At 54.9% G+C, this 15,215-nt stretch overlaps 2 pseudogenes; both read left to right on the forward strand.

The window, feature by feature from the left end:
* Positions 1-2,984: 2,984 nt before the first annotated feature.
* On the forward strand, positions 2,985-4,756 carry LOC130160361 (feather beta keratin-like; annotated as a pseudogene).
* Positions 4,757-11,391: 6,635 nt separating this feature from the next.
* LOC130160362 (feather beta keratin-like) lies at positions 11,392-13,164 on the forward strand (annotated as a pseudogene).
* The last annotated feature ends 2,051 nt before the right edge of the window (positions 13,165-15,215 follow it).

The raw sequence follows: 15,215 nt of genomic DNA on the forward strand, positions 1-15,215 counted from the left end.
TCGGCACTCATCTGACAGCATGTAGAACACTGCGTCCCATTTTGGGCTCTAACGCAAGAAAGATTTTGACCAAGTGGTGTGAGTTCAGCGGAGGGTGGCCAGGATGGTGAGAGGGCTGGAGCACTTGGTAAGGGAGCAAAGGCTGGCGGCATGGGGCTCGCTGAGCGTGGAGAAGAGAATGCTTTGGTGGGAGACCTACAACCACGCCTGGAGTAGCTGTGGTCACTGAAGAGCATTGAGTCATTCTCTCCAGCCCCAGATAGGAAGAGAAATATAGGAAGAAAAGGGTCAGCCACCCGAGGCGTGACTAAGTATACTCAAAGCAAGCCTGTGTCACTGCACAGCCACCCCCAACAACCCCCTCCCAGCCCCAGCCCTGAGCAACATGCGCCTCTTTCACGGGGCATCATAGGAGAGCATCTGCAGGGCAAAGGATGACACGAAGGCGTGGGCTGGGATGCAGCAGAACTTTAAAGAGTTGAAAGGACCAGTAATGGGGAAAAGCGACTCAGCTAGGTCGCCGAGGAGACAGGCAGTGTGAAGGAGCTCTCCTGAATGCTTTTTGGAAGGAAAAAAAGATTGCAAAAAGCATCACTGAAGCATCTGCAAGACCACAAGGCCTGTGGACCACAGCTGATGTATTCCCAAATCTATTGACAATGTATTCCCAAAGATGCCGTGGCAGTATATTCTCTACTGTTCTCGTGCTTTTGTTTTCCACCTGCACTTCTCATCACGCCGCAACTCTGAATCTCAATGCTGTGGGTAGCACAGGTTCTCCTAGGCTCTCCTGGGAAGGTCTTGCCACTGCCTTGTCAATGACATATTGATCTCTCGTCCTCCTGACTACTTGCTTCACAACGTTGAGATGACCAAGGAAAAAGAAAAGTAGACAGCAATGTGCAAGTAATACATGAACTACCTTGGGTCATTCTATCCCAGTAGAGTCCATGTAGGCAGAGGAGTTTAGAAACCAGAGGGTACACCCAACTCACCACTAAGCACACTCAAGGCAAACCTGTGCTGACAATGGCTGCACAGCCATCCCCAACAACTCCTTCCCAGAACCAGCCCTGAGCAACAGCTGTCTCGCTGGGCATGTTGGGAGAGTGTGTGCTGAGAAAAGGATGACATGAAGGCGTGGGCTGGGATGCACCAGAACTTTAATGAGTCAAAAGAGGGAAAGGAGGGTGATGTGAGCGGAGGCCTCAGTGCCAGGAGCAGCTTTAGCAGGGGAAGCACCTCCTGCCGCAAATGCCGCTGCCCAAGCCAGTGAGGCTGAAGCCCCCGGAGTTGATGGGCACTCCCTCAGAGCTGAGGATGCTGCCAACGGCAGCGGAGGTGGAGGAGCCCACGGCGGTGTTCTGCGGGAAGGAGCTGAGGATGGGGCCGGGCAGGGTCACCACCACAGCAGGGGGCTCGATGACAAAGGTGGAGTCCTGGCACTGCCTGACACAGGGCTCATTGCAGCTGTTGGCCAGCGGGGTCGGGCCACAGGGCCGGCAGGGCATGCACGGGCTGTAGCAGGACATGCTTCAAGGCTGGAGGTGCACCTGGGAGAGAGAAGCAGGGGAAATCAAAGCACAGAGGATGGTTGAAGAGCAGCCTGTCACCCTACAATGAGGGAGACCCCTTCCCTCAGAGCAAAAGTGCCCCACCGACACTGACAAAGCCCAGGGAGGTCTCAACCTAGCTCATAGCTCAGGAGACCCCTCAGCCAAATCTCAGCCCTTCTCCATGCCACACCTTCTGCTCCTTTTCCCTCTCCCATGGCAAGCAGCCTCAAAACACAGCACAGGACAAAGGGTAGGTATGTGCTGAGAAATCCCAGAGGAGGAGGAGGCGGAGGAAGAGGAGGTTAAGAGTCAGGAATGGGATGAAGACAAAAAGCGCCTCAAACTCACCTTGTTCACAAGGAGACGGAGGCGAGAGAAGTGGATGAGAGAGTGAGGAGAAGGGCCTGCTTTTATACTGCTTCTGCACCGCCCCAGGCGCACAGTCACTGCACGCGGGCAGTAATTTTCCAGCAGGCTCACCTCCAAAGCAAAATGTCCTACCTAATGGCACATGTTGTGTTTTGGTTTCCGTCAGTGCTGCCATTTCATTTCCTCATTTCTGACATGCTTGCTCTGCCGTGCAAGTGCCTTTCATGTGCTGGGATGAGACGCCCAGGGGTGTCCTGGGCAGGACTGTGTCAGCGTGGGCAGAGGATGGCTCCTCAGTGGTGGAGGAGTCCCGCGCAGGCAGGGGATGTTGGCTTGGGGCAGTGCAGTGCGAGTGTTTGCAGCTCCCTTGGCAGGAAGAGGCCCAGCTGTGCTCCACGCCGCACGTGTCAGCAAGCACCCGCAGACTCCTCGTTTTAAGGACGTGCCGTGTGCTTCTCTCTCTTCCCTCTGCCTCCGCTCGCTCCCACGGTCACTAGCCATGGCGTCTCCAGGCAGCCGGGCTGTGCCAATGGTTTCAGCCGTGTTCCTCTTGATGCCCTTTGCTCTGGGGAGAACATTTGCCAAGCTGCCCGAGTACGCAGGGCTGGTCTTCGGAAAGCCAAAGCCCACCTGGTGTTCCATCAGGCAAGGCACGTGGAGGGCACTGAGGAGATCTTCTTCCACACAGGTCAGCAGCAAGGCTTGGCCAAAGTCAGCTGCAGCGCTGAATGGGGCAGCTTCACCGGGCACAGGGGTTACAGGCAAGGCGGAGGTGCTGCGGGGGTTCGCGGCCTTGGTCTTGACTGGCAAGAGCTGCTGTCGAGGGACCGGGCCTCTGCCATTCCTTGGCAAGTCTGGGGCAGGGAGAGTCTTACCCACAGTCGAGGAGGATCCGGTGTGGGGACATTTAAACCGATGGGAGAGACACGAGTGCATGCCACCAGATGCCTGCATACCCCGTGGAGGGAGAGGAGGGGTTGCAGAAAACGTGTCCCCACCGGCTGGGGCTCCTCCCTGGCCGTCAGGCGATACACCTTCTCTTGGCATTAGTGCTTCATCATGTCGTCTTTCCCAGGCCCCAAAGGCCTCCTCACCTTGGAGCACAACCCGGCACCACTGGAGAGGCAAGGGAACTTCCCCCAGCTCTCCCAGGGGTGACGGCTGGCAGGACCCTGCCGTGCCACGCGCATGGGGATGCTCAAGGAGGGGGTGGGCTCGGAAGGCACGAAACCAGCTCTCAGACTACATCGAGGAGGTGATGCTCTTCCCTGCCCTGCAGACATGGAGGCAGCTGGGACGCGTCCCAGGAGGGCAAGGCGATGCCTGCAGTAGGCAGGCTTCCTGGGATAGACTCTCCCTACCCACGGCCAGTCACACTCTAATTTTGGGTTGGCGTGTGTCAGCCCTTTGGCACGAGGCCAAGCCAGGAGCACGGGCTGCCTGCAGGCCCGTGTCCCATCAGGGCTGAGGGCACTGCTTGCGCACCCCCAGAGGCTGCCACGACAGGGGTTGTCTTTGCCAAGGAAAGCAGCAAATGTCTTCCAGAAAGGCAAGTTTTCCTTGGGCGGAGCCATTTGAAACCGGCCGCGCAGCCCGCCTGCCGATAGAGGCAATGATCAGCGACTGCTGGCGCGAGCAGAGGGGCAGGGAGGGACAGTCCTGCCCAGGGAGAAGGACGCGGCCTGTCCTCATTTGGAGAAGCTTTGGGCACTCAGGGGAGGACGGCATTGGTGGGAAGACATGTGCACCCTCCTGCACAGGGTTTTGGGAACAACCTCACTGTATCGCCTGAGAATGATGTCCTCCATCTGCACAGAGCCCTCCAGTGCTCAGGGGCATGTCTTCTGGCCATGTTGACATGGTCCTGCTCAGGAAATCCTTGGGCTCCTCATCCCAATCTTCAAAAGAGCCTCCGTGCCCTAGTGGTCATGTCAGAAATGAGGAAATGAAATGGCAGCACTGACGGAAACCAAAACACAACATGTGCCATTAGGTAGGACATTTTGCTTTGGAGGTGAGCCTGCTGGAAAATTACTGCCCGCGTGCAGTGACTGTGCGCCTGGGGCGGTGCAGAAGCAGTATAAAAGCAGGCCCTTCTCCTCACTCTCTCATCCACTTCTCTCGCCTCCGTCTCCTTGTGAACAAGGTGAGTCTGAAGACCTTTCTCCTCCTCCTCCTCCTCTGGGATTTCTCGGCACAGAGCTGCTGGTTTCTCCTACCGTGGGTCCTGGAGCAGCTTTCATGGCACAGGGAATGGGGCTGAAGTTGTGGCGTGGGGAGCGGCTGGGTCTCGGTTGAGGTGTCTCCTGAGCTATGGGCTAGGTGGGAAGGTGCCTGGGCTTGGTCCCTCACGGCAGGGCACTTTTGGGCCATAGGGAAGAAGCAGCCCCTGTGCCTCCCTACACAGCCTCCAGCTCTCGTCTCCAGCTCGTGCCTTGGCTCCCTCGTTGTGGTATGACAGGCTGCTCCTCACCCAGCCCCCATGCCCTGCTTCTCTCTCCCAGGTGCACCTCCAGCCTTGAAGCATGTCCTGCTACAGCCCGTGCATGCCCTGCCGGCCCTGCGGCCCGACCCCGCTGGCCAACAGCTGCAACGAGCCCTGTGTCAGGCAGTGCCAGGACTCCAATGTCTTCATCCAGCCCTCCGCCGTGGTGGTGACCCTGCCCGGCCCCATCCTCAGCTCCTTCCCGCAGAACACCGCCGTGGGCTCCTCCACCTCCGCTGCCGTTGGCAGCATCCTCAGCTCTGAGGGAGTGCCCATCAACTCCGGGGGCTTCAGCCTCTCTGGCTTGGGCAGCGGCATTTGCGGCAGGAGGTGCTTCCCCTGCTAAAGCTGCTGGCCATGGCTCTCGGGAAGACCATTCTCTTGTGGTCTCCTGTGCTGCAAACACCACAAAGGCCACCTAGGAAGCACCTTCTGGCCTTGTTCCCTCTTCGGGGCAGGCAGATGGACACCTGGTTGCATCTCTGCAAGAGCCATTGGGCAGACATGAATTCTGTTGTCCCCTGTGCTTGGGCCTCGACTCACACCAACCCCACTTCATTTTTTTGATTCATTAAAGTTCTGCTGCATCCCATACTATGCCTTATTGTCATCATTTTCTCTGCAGATATCCTGCCAACATGTCTGGGGAAAGATATGTTTCTTAGGGGTGGTCCTGCCGTGATTTTTAACAAAGGCTTGCTTTGAGTGTACTTAGCGTGACCCTCTGTTATCTGAATTTCTCTGCCTAGCTGAGGCTGGAAGAATTACCTCACACAGTTCAACAACCATAGCTCTCAAAAGCTGCTTCTGGGTTTCCCACCAAAGCATTAATTTCTCAACGCTCATCAAGATGTTTACTGCAGCCTTTCATCCCCAAGCAAGTGCTCTAGTCCTCTCTCCATCCTGTCCATTCTGCACTGAACTCACTCCGCTTAGTCAAGGTCCTTCTTGCATTACAGCCCCAAAGATGACATAGTGTTCTAGATTGTGTCTGGTGGGTGCTGAGCAGAGTGGGATGATCATTCCCATCAATCTCCTGGCTACACCTCTGGTCATATAGTCCAGGATCTTGATGACAGCCCTTGGTGTCCAGGAACAGTGCTGAGTGCCACACCTCTTTTGATGGGATCACTGCAAAAGCATCTTTTCCTGGCCCTGCTTTTGTGCTGTTGCTTAGCATTGGCTGAAGGATACGTGGGGAGACATAGCTGGTTGCTGCCAAGCCAGTTGTTGATCAGGGCTCTACCTACATTTTTATTGCCAGGTGTGATGTTCTACAGCATGTCACAGCTCTTTCATCATTTTTGGTCAACCATTCCGTGGTCATGTCCTGCCTGAGCCTCCTTCTCCAGCACAGCACAGCAACAAGGGGAAGAGGAATTGCTACCCCCCCATCGCCCTCATTTTTCTTCACCCCACCTGAATAATTCCCAGACGCCTGTGGGGTTGCTGCCCTCCCACAGCCTAGGCTCCTCAACTGACATCAGCAGTGGCCACACACATCTCTGAAGCAAGTACACTGAGGCCAAGAAGGTATGTCTGGGCAAAGGCTCAGCAAAGCTGGGCCTGATGGCCATGGGTCTGGAGGAGTCATGGATGACTTCCTCTCCTGAAAGTGACAGTGCCCCCAACAGGGCCACTATGCTGTGTCCCTCCGTCCCCTCCTTTTGTGAGCAGTAAAGGCTCCCCATGCATCCTCGGGACTATGCCCTCATCACCCTTTGTGCTGCAGCCTCCACAGAGGGAAGGACCATGCAGATGCAATTAACAACTGTGCTTGCTGTGGGTTGATATTGTCTGGCTGCCAGGTGATGGGGATTCAGTTGTAAGTTGAGTTAAGACAGACAATAAATATTGCAATACACCCATATCAATTGGTTGTCAATAGCTCACCTCTCAGTGTCTGTTATGGGTCACAGGTTCTCCCGCTTGTCTCAGCTACATTGGACACCAGCTGTTGTAGTCGTAGTCCAACTCAGCCTCACAGCAGGTACCAATTGTTGCAGCACAAACAAACTAGCTGGCTGCAACAAGGCTTTACCGTGGGTCAGATTCTACCATCCATGCTGTTTCTCCTTACTCCAGAAGTCAGACCACACCACTCCTCCTCCAACCAGCCTCTCTCCCACACGCCTCAGGGCTATTTAACCACTTAGCAGGATGAGCTGCAGCTGCACATCGTCCATGACAATAACCCACTGCCTTTGAGGCAAGGCCACAGCTGCGTATTATCAATGATAACCAACCCACTGCCTTCATTCCTTTACAGAGGATGTGACAACGTTCGCCCTCCCATTTTACCCACCAAAACTGCATGTCCTGTGCAGGTTCATTGACTTTGCTTCATTTCATGGCCAATCCACCTTTCAGAAGAGTCAGAATTATTCTTTTGCCCTTCTCAAACACTTCTGCTTTCTTGACCCACATGATGGGGTAACTAAACAGCAACTAAACTGACAGCCTTCTTGCGTGGCCCCTTAGCAGTTGTCTTCCCTCTCAGTTCACGTGCATACACAAGATTCCAGTTTAAAAGTGGGCTCACCATCCCCCTTCCCCTGGTCACACAGGAAGAATCAGAAAGGGACATGGAGCGTGGTCCTGGTCTTCCTTTCCCCCTGACCACAGCAGGAGGGGATTGGCTCTGTGGGGCACTCTTCACAGCTGAGGTGTTGGCCTGCGAAGACACGGAGGGAGAGAGATTTTCTTCAAAATTTCAGACAGGAAGATGCTCTCTCCACAGTTAATGTATCTAAACCTGGGCAATATGTTGCTGCCAAGCTGTTAAAGTATGACACAGGTGCATTTTGGACAACCATATATACAGAGCATTATCTAGACCTTCAGAGACCTTGTTGTCATTGAGATCATGGTAGATGACTTCCAGCACCACTAATTCTCTCAGGTACTTGATGCCTTCCTAAGTGGTAGTCCACCTTCCTTGCTAAACCACAAAATCTTCCTTGAACAGATATCTTGCTCTCACACTTGACAGGAGACGCCTCCCAAGACTGTATTTCATTGCCTCTTTTCCAATTCCACAATCAGCTCCCCAGTCCCTAGCGAGAGATCTCAGCTGTTGGGCTTCCTTACCTTCCAGTTCCTGACCATTGACCCCACTCTCCCAGCACTGGAGTTGCCAGGCAGTCATCTGCTTACCTGTCTGATGCCTGTACTCTTTCCACCAGAACTCTTTCCACCAGAACTCCCCAGGTTCTCTCAAGGTCAGGGACTGGGTACTTCGTCTCTTGAGTGATTTCTCTCACTTCTTCCTCCCATTTCTTTGCTGAAGTACCTGCTTACCCATCAGACTCTTCCTCCTCCTCACTCCCTTACTAATCAATGACATAGACCCATTGACTTCATTGTCTGCTATTTCTTTTTCACTACTGCAGCAATTACTGTAGGTGGTGTTTGGTTCCTTGTCTCAACCATGGTGTTCTCAGGTGGGGTTTAAGTCTCTGCCTCAACTGCCATGTTCTTAATTGTAGTTTGGATGCCTGGCTCAATCATGGCATTCTTGGAGGTAGTTTGGGTCCTTGTCTTAACCACTATCCTCTGATAGTACTGAATCGTGGCTTGACAGACTCACTGCAAGCCCCAGTACCACGCTAAAAGCAGCTGGTTTTCAAGCAGTTGTCACCCAGGGAACAATCACCTCAGGGCATGTTTCACTGTTGCTGCACCCAAAAGTTGCCTCCTCTTACACCAGCCTGACATCAGATTCTGCAAACCCCACATTAAGCCAACAGTGTTAATTAGGTAACATTAAATACCTCACATTAGGGTGAATAAGGACCTCAGGAGCCTGCACAACGAAACAACTCACAGCAGTCCTGGACTGGAAGAGGGTATATTTCCTCACCCTCTCCGGTAGATAGCTCCCCCAGCACAGTAAGGGCGTCAGTGCCAGGGCAAAGCCATAGTCTTTGGTTCTGTGAATGTATTCCCAGGCTTAGCAAAATAAAGAGATAAAGGGTGCAGCAAGTGCACTCTTAAACTCACACAAAAGCATGCCAGTTAGTAACTACTACAGCTATACCATGCTCAATTCGAAACTGCTGATGTCCCGAGTCCCATGGTGAACACCAAAAAGATTGTGGTGAGTTGACCTTGTCTGGCTGCCAGGTGCCCACCAAGGCGCTCTATCACTGCCCTTCCTCAGAGAGAAAGGGGGGAGAAAATAAGATTAAAACCAGATGGGTCGAGATAAAGGTAGTTGAATGAAGTAAAGCAGGGAAAATGTGTGGAAATGAAGCAAAGCAAAAGGACTTATTCTCTACTTCCCATCAGCAGGCAATGTCCAGCCACTCCTGCGAAGCAGAGCACAATGCACTTAGCAGTTGTTTCAGAAAAGAAACTCCCTAATAATGAATGTCCCCTGATGCTCACTGTTCTTTCTCTTAGAATGTATTGCTGACCATGATGTCATATTGTATGGACTATCCCTTTGGTCAGTCTGAGTCAGCTGTCCTGCCTGTGTCCCCTCCCAGTCTCTTGTCCACACCCAGCCTACTTGCTATTTGGGGAATGGGTTGGATTGACAAGGTTGCTGCTTAGCAAACACTGTCCAGCAAAACCCAAACCACGTATGTGTTCTCAAGACCATTCTACCAAAAACTACAAAGAACCAGGTAACTGGTTCTTAACAAAACAACTTCAGTCAATCCCAGGAAGACCCTCTACGATGCTTCTAGTAATCGCTTCACATTTATTTCCAACAGACCCCTCACAGAACCATCCTGAATGTGTTGGGAGATCATCTGCCTGAGAAAGATGACACAGAGACATGGGCTGGGATGCAGCGGAACTTTAATGAGTCAAAAGAGGGAAATAAGGTCACCCTGAGTGAAGGTCCCAGTGCAGGGAGCACCAGGGGCAGAAAGGAGTCTGCAGCCCTCAGCTAGGCAGAGATGCTGCCAGCTGTCCATCTGCCTGCCCACAGAGGGAGCAGGGCCAGCTGGCCACCCCCCAGGCTGCCTTTCTGGTACTCGCAGCTGAGGAGACCACAAGAGAACAAGGACACAGGGGGCAAAAGAAAGAGTGGAAGCACGTGAAGGGCAGACACGGGCTGTGCTTTCTGAGAGCCCAGGCTGGCCTTGTCCTTTTGCAAGGGGTGCTGGGGTTGCTCAGCCCCTCTGGAAGCAACAAGCCGATGCTCCGTCCCCAGTGCGGTACCATCGTGTGGGTCCCTGGGTGCCTTCTAACCCAGGGCCATGGCCAGCAGCTTTAGCAGGGGAAGCACCTCCTGCCGCAAATGCCGCTGCCCAAGCCAGAGAGGCTGAAGCCCCCGGAGTTGATGGGCACTCCCTCAGAGCTGAGGATGCTGCCAACGGCAGCGGAGGTGGAGGAGCCCACGGCGGTGTTCTGCGGGAAGGAGCTGAGGATGGGGCCGGGCAGGGTCACCACCACGGCGGAGGGCTGGATGAAGACATTGGAGTCCTGGCACTGCCTGACACAGGGCTCGTTGCAGCTGTTGGCCAGCGGGGTCGGGCCGCAGGGCCGGCAGGGCATGCACGGGCTGTAGCAGGACATGGCTTGGGGCTGGAGGTGCACCTGGGAGAGAGAAGCAGGGGAAATCAAAGCACAGAGGATGGTTGAAGAGCAGCCTGTCACCCTACAATGAGGGAGACCCCTTCCCTCAGAGCAAAAGTGCCCCACCGACACTGACAAAGCCCAGGGAGGTCTCAACCTAGCTCATAGCTCAGGAGACCCCTCAGCCAAATCTCAGCGCTTCTCCATGCCACACCTTCTGCTCCTTTTCCCTCTCCCATGGCAAGCAGCCTCAAAACACAGCACAGGACAAAGGGTAGGTATGTGCTGAGAAATACCAGAGGAGGAGGAGGCGGAGGAAGACGAGGTTAAGAGTCAGGCATGAGATGAAGACAAAAAGTGCCTCAAACTCACCTTGTTCACAAGGAGACGGAGGCGAGAGAAGTGGATGAGAGAGTGAGGAGAAGGGCCTGCTTTTATACTGCTTCTGCACCGCCCCAGGCGCACAGTCACTGCACGCGGGCAGTAATTTTCCAGCAGGCTCACCTCCAAAGCAAAATGTCCTACCTAATGGCACATGTTGTGTTTTGGTTTCCGTCAGTGCTGCCATTTCATTTCCTCATTTCTGACATGCTTGCTCTGCCGTGCAAGTGCCTTTCATGTGCTGGGATGAGACGCCCAGGGGTGTCCTGGGCAGGACTGTGTCAGCGTGGGCAGAGGATGGCTCCTCAGTGGTGGAGGAGTCCCGAGGCAGGGGATGTTGGCTTGGGGCAGTGCAGTGCGAGTGTTTGCAGCTCCCTTGGCAGGAAGAGGCCCAGCTGTGCTCCACGCCGCACGTGTCAGCAAGCACCCGCAGACTCCTCGTTTTAAGGACGTGCCGTGTGCTTCTCTCTCTTCCCTCTGCCTCCGCTCGCTCCCACGGTCACTAGCCATGGCGTCTCCAGGCAGCCGGGCTGTGCCAATGGTTTCAGCCGTGTTCCTCTTGATGCCCTTTGCTCTGGGGAGAACATTTGCCAAGCTGCCCGAGTACGCAGGGCTGGTCTTCGGAAAGCCAAAGCCCACCTGGTGTTCCATCAGGCAAGGCACGTGGAGGGCACTGAGGAGATCTTCTTCCACACAGGTCAGCAGCAAGGCTTGGCCAAAGTCAGCTGCAGCGCTGAATGGGGCAGCTTCACCGGGCACAGGGGTTACAGGCAAGGCGGAGGTGCTGCGGGGGTTCGCGGCCTTGGTCTTGACTGGCAAGAGCTGCTGTCGAGGGACCGGGCCTCTGCCATTCCTTGGCAAGTCTGGGGCAGGGAGAGTCTTACCCACAGTCGAGGAGGATCCGGTGTGGGGACATTTAAACCGATTGGAGAGACACGAGTGCATGCCACCAGATGCCTGCATACCCCGTGGAGGGAGAGGAGGGGTTGCAGAAAACGTGTCCCCACCGGCTGGGGCTCCTCCCTGGCCGTCAGGCGATACACCTTCTCTTGGCATTAGTGCTTCATCATGTCGTCTTTCCCAGGCCCCAAAGGCCTCCTCACCTTGGAGCACAACCCGGCACCACTGGAGAGGCAAGGGAACTTCCCCCAGCTCTCCCAGGGGTGACGGCTGGCAGGACCCTGCCGTGCCACGCGCGTGGGGATGCTCAAGGAGGGGGTGGGCTCGGAAGGCACGAAACCAGCTCTCAGACTACATCGAGGAGGTGATGCTCTTCCCTGCCCTGCAGACATGGAGGCAGCTGGGACGCGTCCCAGGAGGGCAAGGCGATGCCTGCAGTAGGCAGGCTTCCTGGGATAGACTCTCCCTACCCACGGCCAGTCACACTCTAATTTTGGGTTGGCGTGTGTCAGCCCTTTGGCACGAGGCCAAGCCAGGAGCGCGGGCTGCCTGCAGGCCCGTGTCCCATCAGGGCTGAGGGCACTGCTTGCGCACCCCCAGAGGCTGCCACGACAGGGGTTGTCTTTGCCAAGGAAAGCAGCAAATGTCTTCCAGAAAGGGAAGTTTTCCTTGGGCGGAGCCATTTGAAACCGGCCGCGCAGCCCACCTGCCGATAGAGGCAATGATCAGCGACTGCTGGCGCGAGCAGAGGGGCAGGGAGGGACAGTCCTGCCCAGGGAGAAGGACGCGGCCTGTCCTCATTTGGAGAAGCTTTGGGCACTCAGGGGAGGACGGCATTGGTGGGAAGACATGTGCACCCTCCTGCACAGGGTTTTGAGAACAACCTCACTGTATCGCCTGAGAATGATGTCCTCCATCTGCACAGAGCCCTCCAGTGCTCAGGGGCATGTCTTCTGGCCATGTTGACATGGTCCTGCTCAGGAAATCCTTGGGCTCCTCATCCCAATCTTCAAAAGAGCCTCCGTGCCCTAGTGGTCATGTCAGAAATGAGGAAATGAAATGGCAGCACTGACGGAAACCAAAACACAACATGTGCCATTAGGTAGGACATTTTGCTTTGGAGGTGAGCCTGCTGGAAAATTACTGCCCGCGTGCAGTGACTGTGCGCCTGGGGCGGTGCAGAAGCAGTATAAAAGCAGGCCCTTCTCCTCACTCTCTCATCCACTTCTCTCGCCTCCGTCTCCTTGTGAACAAGGTGAGTCTGAAGACCTTTCTCCTCCTCCTCCTCCTCTGGGATTTCTCGGCACAGAGCTGCTGGTTTCTCCTACCGTGGGTCCTGGAGCAGCTTTCATGGCACAGGGAATGGGGCTGAAGTTGTGGCGTGGGGAGCGGCTGGGTCTCGGTTGAGGTGTCTCCTGAGCTATGGGCTAGGTGGGAAGGTGCCTGGGCTTGGTCCCTCACGGCAGGGCACTTTTGGGCCATAGGGAAGAAGCAGCCCCTGTGCCTCCCTACACAGCCTCCAGCTCTCGTCTCCAGCTCGTGCCTTGGCTCCCTCGTTGTGGTATGACAGGCTGCTCCTCACCCAGCCCCCATGCCCTGCTTCTCTCTCCCAGGTGCACCTCCAGCCTTGAAGCATGTCCTGCTACAGCCCGTGCATGCCCTGCCGGCCCTGCGGCCCGACCCCGCTGGCCAACAGCTGCAACGAGCCCTGTGTCAGGCAGTGCCAGGACTCCAATGTCTTCATCCAGCCCTCCGCCGTGGTGGTGACCCTGCCCGGCCCCCATCCTCAGCTCCTTCCCGCAGAACACCGCCGTGGGCTCCTCCACCTCCGCTGCCGTTGGCAGCATCCTCAGCTCTGAGGGAGTGCCCATCAACTCCGGGGGCTTCAGCCTCTCTGGCTTGGGCAGCGGCATTTGCGGCAGGAGGTGCTTCCCCTGCTAAAGCTGCTCCTGGCACTGAGGCCTCCGCTCACATCACCCTCCTTTCCCTCTTTTGACTCATTAAAGTTCTGGTGCATCCCAGCCCACGCCTTCATGTCATCCTTTTTCTCAGCACACACTCTCCCAACATGCCCAGCGAGGACAGCTGTTGCTCAGGGCTGGTTCTGGGAAGGAGTTGTTGGGGATGGCTGTGCAGCCATTGTCAGCACAGGTTTGCCTTGAGTGTGCTTAGTGGTGAGTTGGGTGTACCCTCTGGTTTCTAAACTTCTCTGCCTACATGGACTCTACTGGGATAGAATGACCCAAGGTAGTTCATGTATTACTTGCACATTGCTGTCTACTTTTCTTTTTCCTTGGTCATCTCAACGTTGTGAAGCAAGTAGTCAGGAGGACGAGAGATCAATATGTCATTGACAAGGCAGTGGCAAGACCTTCCCAGGAGAGCCTAGGAGAACCTGTGCTACCCACAGCATTGAGATTCAGAGTTGCGGCGTGATGAGAAGTGCAGGTGGAAAACAAAAGCACGAGAACAGTAGAGAATATACTGCCACGGCATCTTTGGGAATACATTGTCAATAGATTTGGGAATACATCAGCTGTGGTCCACAGGCCTTGTGGTCTTGCAGATGCTTCAGTGATGCTTTTTGCAATCTTTTTTTCCTTCCAAAAAGCATTCAGGAGAGCTCCTTCACACTGCCTGTCTCCTCGGCGACCTAGCTGAGTCACATTTCCCCATTACTGGTCCTTTCAACTCTTTTAAAGTTCTGCTGCATCCCAGCCCATGCTTTCGTGTCATCCTTTGCCCTGCAGATGCTCTCCTATGATGCCCCGTGAAAGAGACGCATGTTGCTCAGGGCTGGGGCTGGGAGGGGGTTGTTGGGGGTGGCTGTGCAGTGACACAGGCTTGCTTTGAGTATACTTAGTCACGCCTCGGGTGGCTGACCCTTTTCTTCCTATATTTCTCTTCCTATCTGGGGCTGGAGAGAATGACTCAATGCTCTTCAGTGACCACAGCTACTCCAGGCGTGGTTGTAGGTCTCCCACCAAAGCATTCTCTTCTCCACGCTCAGCGAGCCCCATGCCGCCAGCCTTTGCTCCCTTACCAAGTGCTCCAGCCCTCTCACCATCCTGGCCACCCTCCGCTGAACTCACACCACTTGGTCAAAATCTTTCTTGCGTTAGAGCCCAAAATGGGACGCAGTGTTCTACATGCTGTCAGATGAGTGCCGAGCAGAGCAGGACCGTCGCTCCCATCGATCCCCTGGCTGTGCTCCTGCTCATATAGCCCAGGCTGTTGATGGCAGTCCTCGGTGTCTGGGAAGAGTGCTGGGAGTTGCACCTGCTTTGATGGTGTTACCTCAAAAGCAGCTTCCACAAGGCCAAGTGCAAGGCGCTGCACCTGCGTTGGGGCAGTCCTCAACGTCGATACAGACTGGAGGAGAAATGGTTGAGAGCAGCCCTGTGGAGAAGGGCTTATGGACAATGGTGGCTGAAAAAACTGGAGACGAGCCAGCAATGTGAGTAGTGCATCCAGCCTGGCGTTCCAGTATAAAAAAGGCCATGGACCTGTTAGCGCAGCCCCAGAGAAGGGCTACAAAAGGCATCAGAGGCCTGCAATAGGTCTCCTGGGATGAAGGGCTGAGGGAGTTTGTGGTTTTCAGCCTGGAGGAGAGAAGGCTCTGGGGAGCCCTTGTTGCAGCCTTTCGATATATAAAGGGGACTTAGAAGAAAGCCGGAGAGGACATTTAATCAAGGCCTGGGGTGATAGGACAAGACGCAACAGTTTCAAACTGGAACAGGGTAGACTTAAGTTGGACATAAGGCAGAAATATGTTACGATGAGAGTGGTGAGACACTGGAAAAGGCTGCCCGGAGAATGACGGCATGACCCATTGCTGGAAGCGTTCAAGGTCTGGTTCAACGGAGCTTTGCGTGACGTGACGTAGTGACAGATATCCCTGGCCATGGCAGGAGCGTTGGTCTAGGTGATCTTTAAAGGTCTCTTCCAACCCCAAACCACCCCATGATAATATGGTTCTATGATAAGGCAAA

This window comes from Falco biarmicus, chromosome 17 (genome assembly GCF_023638135.1).
Source record: "Falco biarmicus isolate bFalBia1 chromosome 17, bFalBia1.pri, whole genome shotgun sequence".
Taxonomy (NCBI): domain Eukaryota; kingdom Metazoa; phylum Chordata; class Aves; order Falconiformes; family Falconidae; genus Falco; species Falco biarmicus.